The sequence below is a fragment of the Salarias fasciatus genome, chromosome 7 (genome assembly GCF_902148845.1).
Source record: "Salarias fasciatus chromosome 7, fSalaFa1.1, whole genome shotgun sequence".
Lineage (NCBI taxonomy): Eukaryota > Metazoa > Chordata > Actinopteri > Blenniiformes > Blenniidae > Salarias > Salarias fasciatus.
In genome coordinates, this window is record NC_043751.1 from 13,732,031 (window position 1) to 13,746,851 (window position 14,821).

At 42.2% G+C, this 14,821-nt stretch overlaps 1 protein-coding gene across 2 annotated transcripts in view; it reads right to left on the reverse strand.

Moving 5' to 3' along the window:
• ldlrad3 (low density lipoprotein receptor class A domain containing 3) overlaps positions 1 to 14,821 on the reverse strand; it is an 81,136-nt gene that overhangs the window by 17,857 nt on the left and 48,458 nt on the right. The window lies entirely within an intron of this gene.

Genomic DNA, 14,821 nt, shown 5'->3' on the forward strand with positions numbered 1-14,821 from the left:
TGAGAGGAATGACGTAATGCATGGCCGTAATGCTGGCCTGATTTAGTTAAGTTTCGTTTTGTCCGCCATTACTCCGCCAGATGCTTAGTGAGCAACAACTGAGCAGGATCTTCCAGAAAGTAAGAAAAGACTGGCTTCTGGCACTGCCACAGCTCCAGCACAGACCCCACCAGGCAAAAGAAACTTCCATTTTACTCGAGCGCTACTAAAAGAGCAAGGAAGGAGTTCCCCTCTTCCGTGCACGCGAGCCACAGGCACGAGTTTTTCACTAAGCTGCATTACGCCCAAGGCCTGCCGGGGCCGCTGTTTCGCATAAAACGTGCAAACTCCTTAAAGCACCTTTAAATACATGACTACAAATTCATCCAAACTTTTAACGGTTTTGTGTGTGTTTAATTGTTTTTCAACTAGTTTCTCAGTTGACTGTTTCTAAGCATCATTTTTGCTTAGTTGACAGGAAAATGAGCTTCCAGGAACAGTCTTATTAAAGACAACACATTTTCATTAAAAAACAAACAAACACAAAAAGACTTCCAACCTTCTCGAGGGGTAAAAAGTGAACATTTCACAGCCAATTAAAACGGCTGCTCATAAACTAAACCATGCTGTATATTAAAGTGTGTGTGTGTGTGTGTGTGTGTATGTACAAAGGCCCTCAGGCTTATTGGCTATGTTGAAGCCATGGGATTGAGGCTGAGCTTAACCTTGGAAATCTGAAAGATTTTCTTCCATTTCTTTAGCTGAAGCCTTCTCCTGTAACTGTTCGTTCACTGCATTGAGTTTCTCCTCTCATCTTTATTGACGGCATCCTCTTCCTGTTTGATCACTAAAAGATCGGTTAATATGAGTTTTGATCCTCTCTCCTTGATGTGTTTGCCTCGCAGCTCATATCAATCCTCATTTCTTGAGGCCGGTTGATTTTCCTCTCAGTAGGACCGAGGCGAGCGACACATCGACTTTAATGCGCTCCTCTGCACACGCAAGCCGTGGCGCACGTTAGCCTGCACAGCTGCACCATTTCCGAGGTAACTGATCCCCATCCTTGCACCCATTCACGCGTTTGTTTCATCCCGGCAATTAATGCTTTTTGAAATATGGCGCATTCACTGATGATCCCATCCATCAGCGCCAGGCTCAGGCACGCACCCATTTATTTCTGGAACACAGAAACACAATCAGCCGCCCACACCGCCGCAGCCGAGACGGACCACACATCAAGCCGCGGCGCACGGTGCAACTGAGTCAACTTCGTGCCCGTCTAATTAATAATGCAGCTTCCAGCTTTGCATCATCCATAGCCTGAGGGAGTAGCATGATACTGTGTTAGGGAGGGTGATCAGGAAGCATGCTGGGGATGGCGAGTGTGCCGAGGCCCGACTTGCACAGATGCAATTACAAGAACCAAAAGTAGGAGGGTGCCTGAAGCTGTGCCCCACTTCAATACGGCGAGCTGAAGCTACTCTCAGAGGTAATGTGTGTCTACTGGACTACAGAAAATATATTTAGATGTGTCGTGGTCAGCATTAATCAGCCTGAAACTTGAGAGTAATGCCAAATGAAAAAGCAATTGGGTTTTCCCAAACACTTTATGCTTCACTTTGAGCTGAGTCACTCATGTCATTGAGTTCTCCTCCTCCCGGCAACAATTACCTTTATTTTCTTTGTGCATGTGCACTTTGCTTTGGGGGTGATTTTAAGGACAAATACAATAAATACCAAGTGAAAACAAGGTAAAAGAAAGAAAACAGAAAAATAGTACGAAGCTGAGGAAATGACACAGACCTGGAGCTTTGTACAACCTGCAAGGAGTCTGAGAAATTATGAGTGAATGAAGAATTACTGCATATGTTCTATGCAATACAAACGCATGTAGTTCATGTTAGTGAATACACTTTTGTTGGAATGGCAGAATGTAAAAACCATGCTATTAATAAGCTTTTATTAAAAGATAAACTACTCACAAAAAAATAGGAATATTTGGTAAAATTTCAGGATGAATATAAAATTCTCTATAACATTCACAGGTGAACTTGATGTGACCTTTTGAAAACTCCTGAATGTGCATGTGAAATTGTTGAACGTGTCAGTATTTTCTAAAAAGGAGCTAAACAAGGCGAAAATCACCACAGGTGTTTGAATACCAGTTCTAATTGAATCTGGAAATGTATTTATCGATTCATGGATCAAACAGTCCTCATCAACAACTGTACGTCTTCTCAGACATAACCGAGTCCAGCTAATCTGATTTAATTGTTTCGAGTTAATACAGAGTAAATCACGTAAAACCTCCATCCAAAGGTTGTCTACGTGGCACAAATGAACAATATTAGAAAAAAATAAGATCCACAACCACAGTTTGAACTAACTGAAAAACTCCCACTGAATGACTGCCTGGAGCAACACATGTCCTAAGAGCAGCAGGCGTCAGTTTATTTCTATCTTCAGAAACAAATGTGGGAGAGCATCAATGACGCTTTCCTCCAGGTCAACTGCCTACACAGGTACCGCGTGCAAAAGACTCCTGTTATTTATAACGAGTGCATTCAAAGACATTCTTTGGAGAAAATACAAGTGATGGAAAATAAGCAAAGAAATTCACAGTTTAGTTGTAATTATTTTAGAGCAGCAGCAGTGGTAAAATATTTTGTAGGAGACTTTCAATGCTGTGAGAAAACAAAAAAGAAAAGCCTCCCTTCAAAGTCTCGCTGCAGGAATATACCTAGATGTGCATATCTTATTACGAAACAGGCAATTGCCTACAGGTGAGCGTCAACAAAGCAAAAAAGATTTTTACAATTACAAACGAAAGAAACCTTTGTGAGATGCTTTAGCAGCAGATAACCCGTGGACAAGTTTAAGGTCCGTGTAAATATACAACGTCAGCCCCGTGTCTCATTCGAGAAGTGAGAATTTCTGTACATAGAATAGTTGTGCAGTTTGGTAAAAAAGAAAATGCTTGCTGGGTAAAGTCAGAGGTCTTGAGGGCAGTTATGTGAGAGTTTCTCACAGAGGGCAGAAGTGTCACTGTGCTTCGGTAACCCCGCGCTCGCTGCTTCTGGCAGGTGGTTGTTGTTCAGGACTTATCTTGCAGGACTCCACAGATTTACAGATTTAAGATTAGTATAAAGAAGTGGAGCTGCAGCTTTTTTATTTTATTTTTGTTCAGGGGCGGGGTGTTAAAATATGTATTAAATAAAGATAACAAATGGAAACAGAAGCTTTGTCTTTGTTTGTTTTTGAATGCCTTACTGCATATTCATCTCTCAGCACATCAACATTTACTGAGACTGCAAACTGTAAACTCACAGAAAGAGGGCAGAGATGTGATTGTTGGCTGCTATCCACTAAAATTTTTCAAGAAAAAAAAAACAAACCAGCATAAGAGGAGTGTACTGCACTTTTTAGGAATGATCATTTGGAGAATAACCAACAACAAAGAAATATATTTGATTTTGCATCAGTTTGATAAGAAAGTGAGATAAAGATTTCACAAAGCTATCAAATCTTTTCAAATGTTAAAAACATAAGAATTTTTTTAATTGAGCTGCAACTGACAATCTGAACTACTTACACTGAACTTTGCCGTACATGCTTCAAGATCTATTCTTATCCAGGATATGTAAAAGATTCAGATGGGATTGCCAGATAAGTATTATCTGAAATTATTTTCAAGATATGCTCACTTCTTTTCTTAAAAATTAAACACATCTAAGACAAGAACCAAGATAATGCCTGTGTTATGCGATAACTGCAAACTGAAAGTCGCCAAAATCACCATCATTCCTTATTTATAGAGTCATACATCTATAGGCTACCAGGAGTGTCCAGACTCGGTCCTGGAGGGCCGCCGTCCTGCATGTTTCAGTTTCCTCCCAGCTGCAGCACACCTGATTTCAATGAGGGACTCGTTAGTGGGCTTTTCTGCAAGCCTGAGGACGACATCAACATTAGCCTGCGTTTTGATGCAACAGGGAGAATTCTAAAACATGCTAGAATTTGCCCTTGAGGACCGGAACTGGACACCCCTGATCTAAACATGAATATGTAACTGCTCGCTGCTATGCTCGCCTAAAAGTCATCACTGGAAACATGACTGAAAGCTTCCTGGTGCAAAATGTTGCACAGATAATTATGTGTACTCAATGAAGTGGAAAGGTAAAAAAAAAAAAAAAAATATCAGAACCTGTGAGTCTTTGGTGCTTTTTGCAGAAAGCAGACTTCTGAAAGGCAGAGGAGAAAATGTATGTAGTGTGCTACTTCTAAAGGGGCTCCATTCATCTATCTTCTATTATACTTTTAACTTGTCATTTTGTTCTTCCTTCAAGACTTCAAGATTCAGCACATTGAATACTGTAGGAAATAACATACTAAGTCTTGAGGGCGGGGGGGCCTCAATTCTGGAGACTGAACATTGAGCACAATGTGTAGTTAAGCATTTTAAAGATAGTCCTCAAACACTAACATACTATATTAACTTCCTGAAGCCTCTACCTTCAATTAAGTTAAATGGAAGTAGAGTAATTGTAATGATGGGTTGGTGTCATCTTCTCAGGCCAGAATAAAAACTCTCACAAAGGAAAACGAGCCCAAGCATGGTCAGCTTGCGCTGCAAGCAGCTGCCCTGCAGGTTAATATACGATTGCTGTGATTAAATGCAGTTGTGCATAATTTCAGTGGATTGATTATATGCAAGCATTTTCTTTGACTATTTTTTTCTCCAGAAGCATTGCACATGCGATCTAATTTCCATTTTTAAGATGAACGTTATGTCAGATCGTGCTGGTTCATGGGATGACATGTCTTTGTTTCTTGAGCCATTTTAAAGTTGCTGTTTCCTCCAGCTATCTCTCCACCTATCGGTGGGCCAGTGCTTGAGAGATAAGTAGCTCTTTACATGGATAAAACAAAACCAACTAATGTTTCTGGAGCTGCCTCGTGAAGACCGGCCAATTCTGGGGAACGAGTTGCAAAGATTTGCTTTAAAGAACCTTGTAAAAAGACGTGAAAGACTCATCGTTCATCAATGCAGCACCTCTCTCGAAACTATATCCTGTAATTATCAAACTGCTCACACATGTATAAGCAGATTTGCACACTCACACATGTCCTGTAAGCACATTTGTCTGCTCTATCCAAACTAAGCCGCTTTAGTGAGGCTCCAAACATGAAAGTGAACGGGTGTCCAATGTTCGCTATACCTCATGCTTCTTTTCCTGCCTCCATCCTCCAGAACGGTTTTAACATGACTGTGGCACGTACATGTGCTCCAGGCAAGATCGAACAATGGGATCAACAACGGGGAAAGTGCTGAGAAGGAACAGTGAGAGGAAACAAAAAGAGAGAAGTAGTCTGATAGAGGAGACACAAAAAAAAAATACTGCAGAAAACAGAGAAGTATTATCATTTCAAGTATTCAATTTAAGCTTTGTGCATGTGAACAAAGTGACCACAGACTGCCAGAGGAAGCTGGAGCAAAGAACAAAGGCGGGAGCAGAAAGCGTATGATGAGAGGAGTCAAGACAGTGGGGCAGGAGGTGGTGAAATTGTAAAAAGAAGTGATGAGAAAAGGGTTGGAGATAGGCGCCGAATGCCAAAACTGAGAAATGTTGATGGGAGTCTAATGGCACATGAGCAGAATGAGTCAGACAGAAGGAAGGGGGGTGGTGGGGGGGTAATAAGAAAAAAAAAGAAAGACGGCTTTAGAGAAAGATGGTGGTGAATCTCAGTAATTACCATGAATGAGACCGCTGTTGCATACTGGGACTAATCTAGGCCCCCTATTCAATCTGTGTTTCAAAATGACCCCCTTCAAAATGTCCCACTGTGTGCTTTTTCTCTGGTCCCTCGACTTCCCTGTCGCGATTCAAATCCTGCTTTCCATTTCATTTGTTGTTTTCATCCTTACCTTCTCTCTTTGTGTCTAACCTGCTTTTTTTCAGTCCCACATCAACACTCTTTGTCTTCAATCCACTCATCCTGATCATTCACTCTGTTGTTTCTCTTTCCCCGGCGCTTCCCTCTGTTCTGCTCTTACCTTTTGCTTCCTGCACCTGTCTCTCAGGTTCCTGCCTGTTTATTCCCATTTCTGCAGATACCTTGTTTCCTTCATGTTTTCTCATCTTTTCCACCCGCTCAGCTCCTCTCTTAACGGCCCTTGATGTTTTTTTTTCTTCTTCTTTCCACTCTCTACCAGCACCCATGACCCCTTCCCCATTTACAGTTTCCAGCTCTCTCACTCCGTCTGCCTCTTTGTCCTCCCCCTTGATTCCCCGTTTCTCCATACAATGAATCCAGAAGGTTTTATCTTTTTTCCTCAATGGCTTTGCCACTCTCCCTAATCCCTCATCTCCATCAGCTTCCCTCTTGCTCTCTATCACTCTCTCCCCTGTGCTTTCCTCCCCTCGTCCGCTTCGTCGTCCTCACACTCACATATTGCTCCTTTTTCATCCCATCTTCTACCCCCTCGCCTTCTTCTACCATCTCCTCTCACATTTCTATTTTCTCACACTCACTGACATGCAATCCCTCCTTTCTCTCTCTGGGGCACTCTTTTTTTTCCCTTCATTCCACTAAAGCGCCCCCCCACCACCTTCCTTTTGCATTCCCCTGATGGATGCATTCAAGCCAAATGTATACATGAATGCTCACATCTCTAAGTCACACTCACCTATACCATCATCCAGACACACATCTGCATCCTATCACGGCTCAGTAATTGCCTGGGCGCTGTGTCTTTGGAGTAATACCTCCGGTGCAACCGTATTATAGGAGAAAGCGCCCTCGCAGCAAAGGCAGACAACACATTTACAGGAAATAGCCCGGCCTATTACAGTGAGAGCTGGCCTGGCCCCTAATGCATCGCTCAAGATGTGTGTTTACTCACGGTGGCTGCAAACCGGATGATGATGCCATTTAGTAATTAATGCCGGATCAGTTACTGTGAGGCTGTCCATTAAATAAACGCTCACCGCGGAATCACCCAAACATTTTTACAGCATTCAGCACTTTGAGATCTTTTTAGCGATTCAAAAAGCCAAATAAAACCAAACAACTGGAGAGTCTGACAGAGCCTAAATGAGGGGTATTAAAGGAACCACTTCTAATGATAACCTGCAATGAAACACCAGCTGCCAGTGTTGATTACTCCCGATTTGTATTTCTGTTAGGACAATTTTTTTATTCCACGTTAACCAAAATTCTTCAGCCGAGCAAAACTCGGAACACATTTCTGACCTAACAGTGTGATTTACTGGAACAGGCAGGAGTTATAATGCTACTAAGTGACTCTGCTACTTACGGATGGGTGCATTAGACATGCCTATGCCGAGAGAAACGATAATATGGTAAAAAAAAAAAAAGAAAAAATAGTACTGGGAAATTAAATTGAGCTCTGGGCACATCACCATCTCTGTAAAGTATGATATCTACATTTCTCCTACTTTCATAAAAGCTATTAAAGAGAAAGAAATTCTACTCGCTGCACCTCTTCTCTCCGGTCTTCAACTCAAACTAATGCGTTTTAAAAATGCAAAAGCAGCAATTTCCCATACTGACGGGCAAAGAGGAGCTAAGATATAAAAAAGTGGTAAATTTAGACATTAATTCAAAATGAAAAGAAGAAAATCTGAAGTGATTATATTTTTCCTTTACTTCCTTTCTACTATACATGAAATTATGAAAGACTGTAATTTACAATCTGTTCCAGTTACAATCCTCTCTACGGAAGGCTTTAACAAGAAGACTAATGAGTCGTCAATATCTGGTATTGGTGCAGGAGAAACACTTCTGAGTCTTTCTTCTTTATATTGTCCCAGACTTTTAATGTCCCTGCAAGCATCCATAAAGCACACGCAGCGCAGGCAAGCTCATTTTTACTAGGAAAAAAAAAAAGGTGTATTGTGAAAGGTACTGTAAATGACTTCAAATGCAGAGATTAAGAGAGAAAAAAGTATGAAGAGGGGCATAGAGAGGGCCTTATCCGAGTGCCACATACTTTACACGGTGATCTCATCTCCTTTTCTGCTGTCAGCCAACCTGTGAGTGTGTGCTGAGGGGCCGGCAAGGGGGCCCGTCTTTCAGCCAAGTGGCGACGGAGCAGGGAAACACGACAGTCGAGACCAGGATTAAAACACTTGAATGCAAATGCGATGCTCGCAGAAGCATAAATCAGTGAGTTAATGGCCTTGTTTTTTTGTCCTATTTGGGGTTCCTGTATTTTTTTTTTTTTTTTTTACTATCACTTTAATGGTCTAATATTTCAGAATCAGACCACTAATTGCAATTCAGTGGCCGTTGTTTGACACTTCTGCAATATAAGCCCCACACAGAGAACTTTTGTCTCCTTTTATATAAAATGTGAATACATTAGAAGAATATTCTCACAGTACAAAACAACTGGAGTGGAAAAATACACCACCTAGAACCTGAACCTAGCAACCACACAAAAACCCAACACCACTGCATAATTAAAGTGACCTATCCCAGGCAGTCAGCCTCTGTGTGATACCATTCCAATTACAGGCCAACCATTCCCCAGCCAGCCCCTCAAAAATTACTTTAAAACTTGTACGACAGCATTGGTTGTGCCAACATGGCGGAAAAACTCCAGAATACGTCAAACTGCAGACACTCCCCCATCAATTTTAATGTCTATGAGGAAGAACAAACATGTTGTCCTGTGAGAAGAACCACTCACTGCCTGTCTTCAGCTGAAAAACCTCACACCTCTGAGGCACATGGAGTAGGATTAAAGTTGGCTTAATTTTGTTATGGGTTGCTCTGCCTTCGTCCCGAGATCAGCTCCAGGGCTCTTGTGACTGAAAGTTGGATGAAGCGGTGCAGAGGATTGATGGGTCCAGAAGCAAAGGCTCTGGTCCCAACTTTTATGGGAAGTGTTGCTAACATCCATTTAAAAATAAGGTAATATAACCACTTGGCATGGAGAAGGCGCCCAACATCCCCAGTATCAATATTCTATGCTGTATTAAGCTGCTCTTTGGTTTTTGGTCATGCACCCTGCTAGTGTTGTGCCTTCTTTGTTGTTGTTGTTGTTGTTGTGCGACTGCTTGTTTCTTGTTGCATGAATTGCAGCTTTACTCACATTATATATCAAAAGATCACTGCGGCTTCATATTTGGTCCACTTAGAAGAGATTATAAACTGGGTTGTAAGTCACATTTTTATGATAGCTAAAAGAATATTGGCAACACTGAAATTGCTGAGTGCGTGAAATAAATTCGCATGAGGAGAAAATAATTTTGTAAGAGCCATCTCTGCCGATTGTTGGCAGGTTGTTGCGGTTATTTAAATATTTATTGCTGTTGCATGATTTGGACACTTGGTGGCAGTAGTTGGGCACAGGTTGCAAAAGTTAGAGGGCAAAGGTCACAGAAAGAGGAGGGGACAGGTAGGGGGAGAGCAAGTCTCACTGAACTAGGAAACAGGACAGGGGCAAATAGGAGAAATATACAACTTTCTAAAGGAGAACCCTTTATGCTCATCATTTGCTATTAAACCAATAAACAATCAAATAGACTAGAGGAAGATTTGGCTGGAATTCTATTTACTGGGTCTGTGTGAGTTCACTCCATACCACTCGTACAATGGAATTTGGAAAATTTTCATTACAAATTGTACTCTCTTTTTTTAATGTGTACATTGTTCCAACTTTTTGGAATTGGGATCTTGTTTACAAAACAATTTTCTGACCTGCTGCACTTCCAAACAACTCTGATGGAAGTGCAAGCAGTACAAGCACTTATAGTATAAAATTACAGTCTCGGTCTCTTGTGTCCTATTCCCGCCTTTCTTCCTGTTGAGGGACACATCAACAGTTAATGGAGACAAACTGTCTGCTACATTACTTCTATAACTGTAACTACCAGTGAGGGAGGTTTATAATAGGCTTGGCGCCTCCTATAAGACTGGGCCATTTCGCTAATTGAATTCAAAGTACTTCCTGACTTGAATTACATTCAAGTTAATCACAATTGCTGTTTTTTGTTTATCTATTTTATGTAAAACGAACAGGAACATTTTTAATTTTGGGATCCCTTTTCTCTGTCACAATACATTATTTTCTTACTGTTTGTAATGAGCTGACACATTCAACAACACTAAACAATCAAAACAGCATAACGTATATTAATTACTTTACTTATGTAGCACCTTTCAAACTGAAAACTCAGTGTGTAACAAGAGAGAGAATTAAATAACATTAAAATCATCTAAGCCACCAAAACCACAAAAATCTAAATATGATAAAATAATAATAGGTTTGCCTAAGGTTTTATGCCTTTCGTATAAAACAGCACAACTCTACTGAACAGCAACAGTCGGGCTTGTGTTGTTTTGTTGAGAAATTCCTCCACTCGTCTGTGGGTGCAGGTCGTCACTGGACCAGCATCACCATAGAGACTGAATGAGGAAACTGGGAAGAAAGGAAAAGTTGTTCATTTACAGAAGCCTGAAGAGTAACGGCTAACCGGTCCTGTGCCCCCGCCCTCGCGCATGACCACACAGCCAACGACAAAAATCCACCCCCTTTTTTTCCCCCCTCCAACAAAAGAAGAGAGGTTGACAAAAGATGGAAATGACTACACACACAACCTATACACTCTCCACATAAGAATACACAAGCTACGACTGTACAAGTCAGAAACAATTTTATCTGCAGTACGAATGAAAGAAACAGGAAGCTTCACCCCCTCAGTTCAACGCTGCCAGCGGCAGATCAACGCTTCTCGCCAACTCGCCTGGACTGTAGCTGCCACGAGTCCCCAAAGCGTCGCTCCGTGAACATGCTAGAGGCAACGGAGAGCAAAAAAAAAAACCTGAAACTTTTCCAGTGTTCCAATCCATGGGTGGTGACATGTGCAACCTCCCCTATTTGTGCCTGTCAAGTGTGCGTTGGCTCTGATAAACTGGCACTATTACATTCCACTCCTACACCTCAGTCTACTGCCATTATATCCCCCTACACCATTTCACGCTCCCTCCCACACCTTTTCTCTTCTCTGCCAGCACTCTTGAGCGCCGCCGATGAAGGACATGAGCCGACCAACCTCTCGTTGTGGGACTCGTCGCCAACACAAAAAAACTGCACATGGATTAACTTGTCATTTTAATCTACAGCACCTATATTCTTTGGGGCCTGAGTCTGACAGAAATCAATATGGGAATGTGTGTAAAGCTATTAGCAAGCTAAAAGGATACCAACGTTAAATACAGACTGAGGGACTTTTAATCACTCCTACATTCATTTTTTCTTTATATGTTAGACTGACACAACATATTAACGTCCATTCTGCTGGCAGTGTTAATGTGGAGGCAGGAGTTACTGCTCGGTGTCAGCAGGCAGTCACTGCATGCAGCCCGGGCTGAGTTACGGCTGTTTATTGGCTCTGGGAGCGGTGGGGCTGAGGAGGCAGGCTGTTGGAATACATAGTCCTCATGCTAAACAGAAGATGCAGTACTGGCGAATCTATCGAGGAGTTCTTACGAAGCCTTAGGAGGATACAACAAATGGAAAGCTGCAGATTAGCCTCTGTGGGAGGGGAGTTTCCCTGGAGTTTAAAATGAGGGATTTGACTTCTCAGAGTGTGCGCTCACTACACAAACCGGAAGGTTACAACTGCTTACTGCACTGTCGGTGGGGAGAGGGGAAGGCTGTGGATGTGCGCTTGCAGTCGAGGATAGCGGCATTCTAGAGATATGAGAATATCATGATCTCTGTGAAGTAAAATATCTAAATATCAACTGTTAACAAGACTGTTAAGGATAAAGCAAGTCTGTGGATGTGCCTTTGGTTAGGACAGAGGGAGGAGTGCATTATGGTGAGGGACAGCGGGATTTTGTGAATGTGTGATCATTGTTGGGATAGAAGAAAGAGTCTCAGGACTTGGATAATGGGGCAGTCTGTGGAGGAGTGCATATGGCGGTCAAATTAGAGCTTACTGACACTGACTCGCGCTTTAATTGGACAGGTATTTATGCAATGCGCCAATTTCCCCCGACAGGCACTGTGAAAACAAGTTTCTCAAATTGAGAAGCTTATCGGAAAAAGCGAAAGAAACTGGCATGTTTAATTATACACGGTCATTTTCATGAAGAAGACCTCAGCGCGACAATAATACAGATCTCGCTTTTTGTTTAATGTGTGGGTTGACTTTTATTAAATCAATCAGGGTCAGGGGTGAAGGCGGCTGCCGACACTTTGACAGTACAGTCATGTAACAACTTAATGTTACATGTCAGCCTGGAGCCCAAGGCCTCCTTCTGGATGACAGCTCTCTGAGGACCTGGAGGCCAATCATCACTTCGATGGGCTCTCTTGTAAAGTCCATAACGAAACATTAACGAAAAACATGGGGACAGTTGTGCTCCTAAGGATGCACAGTGCACTACATTCACACACACACACACAGACATGCATATGTATACATTTTCGGTTGGTTTAGAGATTCGCTGCTCGTCTCTATAATGGACTGAAAATAACAAAATATGCTAACTACACAACACAACAAGGAACTATGAAAACAAAGACCCACCCTTGGGTGCAATTCTTTTGTTCTAAGTGTGATGCAAGAGACCCTTGAGTCAAAAGACTATAAATAATTTAGTTTACAATGCAATGTAATGTAAATCTCATGTAGATGGCTTTATCCAGCAAACAATGTAAATGTATTCCAGGATGTGTTCTGAATTTCTAAATTTCTCAGCTGCTCTGCATTGATATTTCCCTTCTGTTCAAAGGAAGAAACTCTCTTGAAGATTGGAGGCTTTAATGCAAATTAAAGCATGTGTACGGACCTGATAATTTTAAGGATTTAATTGTTCCCCGTAATGCCCTAATATTAAAGAAAAACACAATAACACTCTAGTAGACGCAGCAGTGAAAGCTGAATTTACTGAATCTTCCTCATGTCGTGTGTAGAGCAGCGGCACATCATGAAACCTAATGCTGCGTTAACACAACTTCACAAAGTTTTTAACGTCTGAGAACATAACAACAAAACACAATCCTTTGATGCTGCAGACTATACAAAGCATGCCTTATCTTCAAAAACACACAAAGCCGGCAGAGAGCGTTTGAAGCTCCCAAACCATCCCCTGGCCCGCTATTCCCACCTTCACATCCTTTACCCTTCGCTTCACTCTGCTACTTTTTCTCTCGTCTGAGCTTCTCGGAAGGAAAAAGGACAAGATGGGGCGTCTTTGAGATAGAGGAGGTTTTAGCATCTATCACTATCACACGCTTTCACAGTCTAAACACACTGTCTAATACTCTTTGTCGTCTGGTGCTAATTAATGCGTAATGAGAGACGCTGATGTGAGCATTTTGAATCAATTACTTCTCTTGAACTCTTCTGAAGGCTTTCTCCACCACCTCGTCGGCTGCGGTCCTCACTGATGCCGGCGACCTTCGCAAAGTTGCGTCTGGAGGTTGCGCTCTTCTTTTGTGCAATTAAACATGCAGGGCGACTTCTGTTTGATATACTTTGACTCTTGATCTTTGTGCATTCATGCGCTCACGCACACTGCACAGTGGCTCTGTTGTTCTCGGAGACGGCTTTCCCAGCATCTGGCTAAGTCCCGTTCTGCCCCGCGGCAGTTTCTCAACAATTCATTGCAGGGGGCAAACACGAATTCCCTTGTTCCGCTCGCCATCCCCTCCTATAAGCAGACTGGAGGACCGCTGGGTGCAAAGAGAAGCACAGCTTTGCAAAACTAGCTTTCATGTCATTTTCTGTTTCCAGAGTTAGCTCCTCGGCCTCGGGGCTCGACTTGAGATGGATGCAGCTCTCATCCTTCCCAGCTTATCACCACCCCTCACTCACTCCTATCCAAATCCCTGCGTTTCTCTGCCAAATCACCTGTGTCTCTTTGCTTACCTCCATCTTCCTGCCCATTGCTATTCATTGCTTCTCGCGACTCCATTTCTGGTCCACTATATTATGTTTATGTGGTGCACTTCACAGTCCTTTATCTCAGATATCCATTACAGTTGTCCCGTCGCACTCCTTTTATCTCACTACGCGATGATTGCACCAATGCATTTGCTGAAGATTGTGCATTGTTACAGAGGACCGTGTGCCACTTTACCACCTCTCCGCTATTTGAAAAAATCAATTACCTCTAAAATAAAACAATAAACAGTAAGAGCAGCTCTGTGCTTTTCTGTCAGCGCCTAACTGTGCTTCATTGTTTCAAACAACTCTGATGGGAAATAGAAACACTGGAGGCATTTAAAAAAAGTAAAAAAGAAAAAAAACAACAGCTTGGTGTTGCCTCGGCAGTTTTTATTGTCTGACACCTTCAGGGCAGCATAACCAAGCCTATAAACACAGTAATGATCTGTCCACAGACTGACAACTGGCTGATCTCTTACTGGGCCGTTCGAATAGCGGAGGCAAATGTGGAAACACGGACGCGAGTAATTATAAGTAGAGGAAGATGAATTGAAGGGAACGGCTGAAGGGAAAGCAAGGAAGAAGATGCTACGCTCAGGTGGCTAAGAGCGGATATTGTACGCCTTATCTGTCACCTGCAGGTCTGCGCTTATTATAGTGAGTCAGAGCATGAATGTAAGGCAAGTAAAAACGTGCACGTGTGTCTGAATGTGTGTGCATGCATGTGGAATGCAAAAAGTCAAACCGCAGAGAAGCTCACACTCAGTGTGTTGATGGAAATAATAAAACAATGGTGAGAAAACTTCTCGTTTTCACCCAAAGTGGTTAAAAGTTTTCACTGTATTTGGAAAAACACTATGATGAAGAAGAACGTTGAGATTTAACAGTACAACCTGGATCAACGAATGATC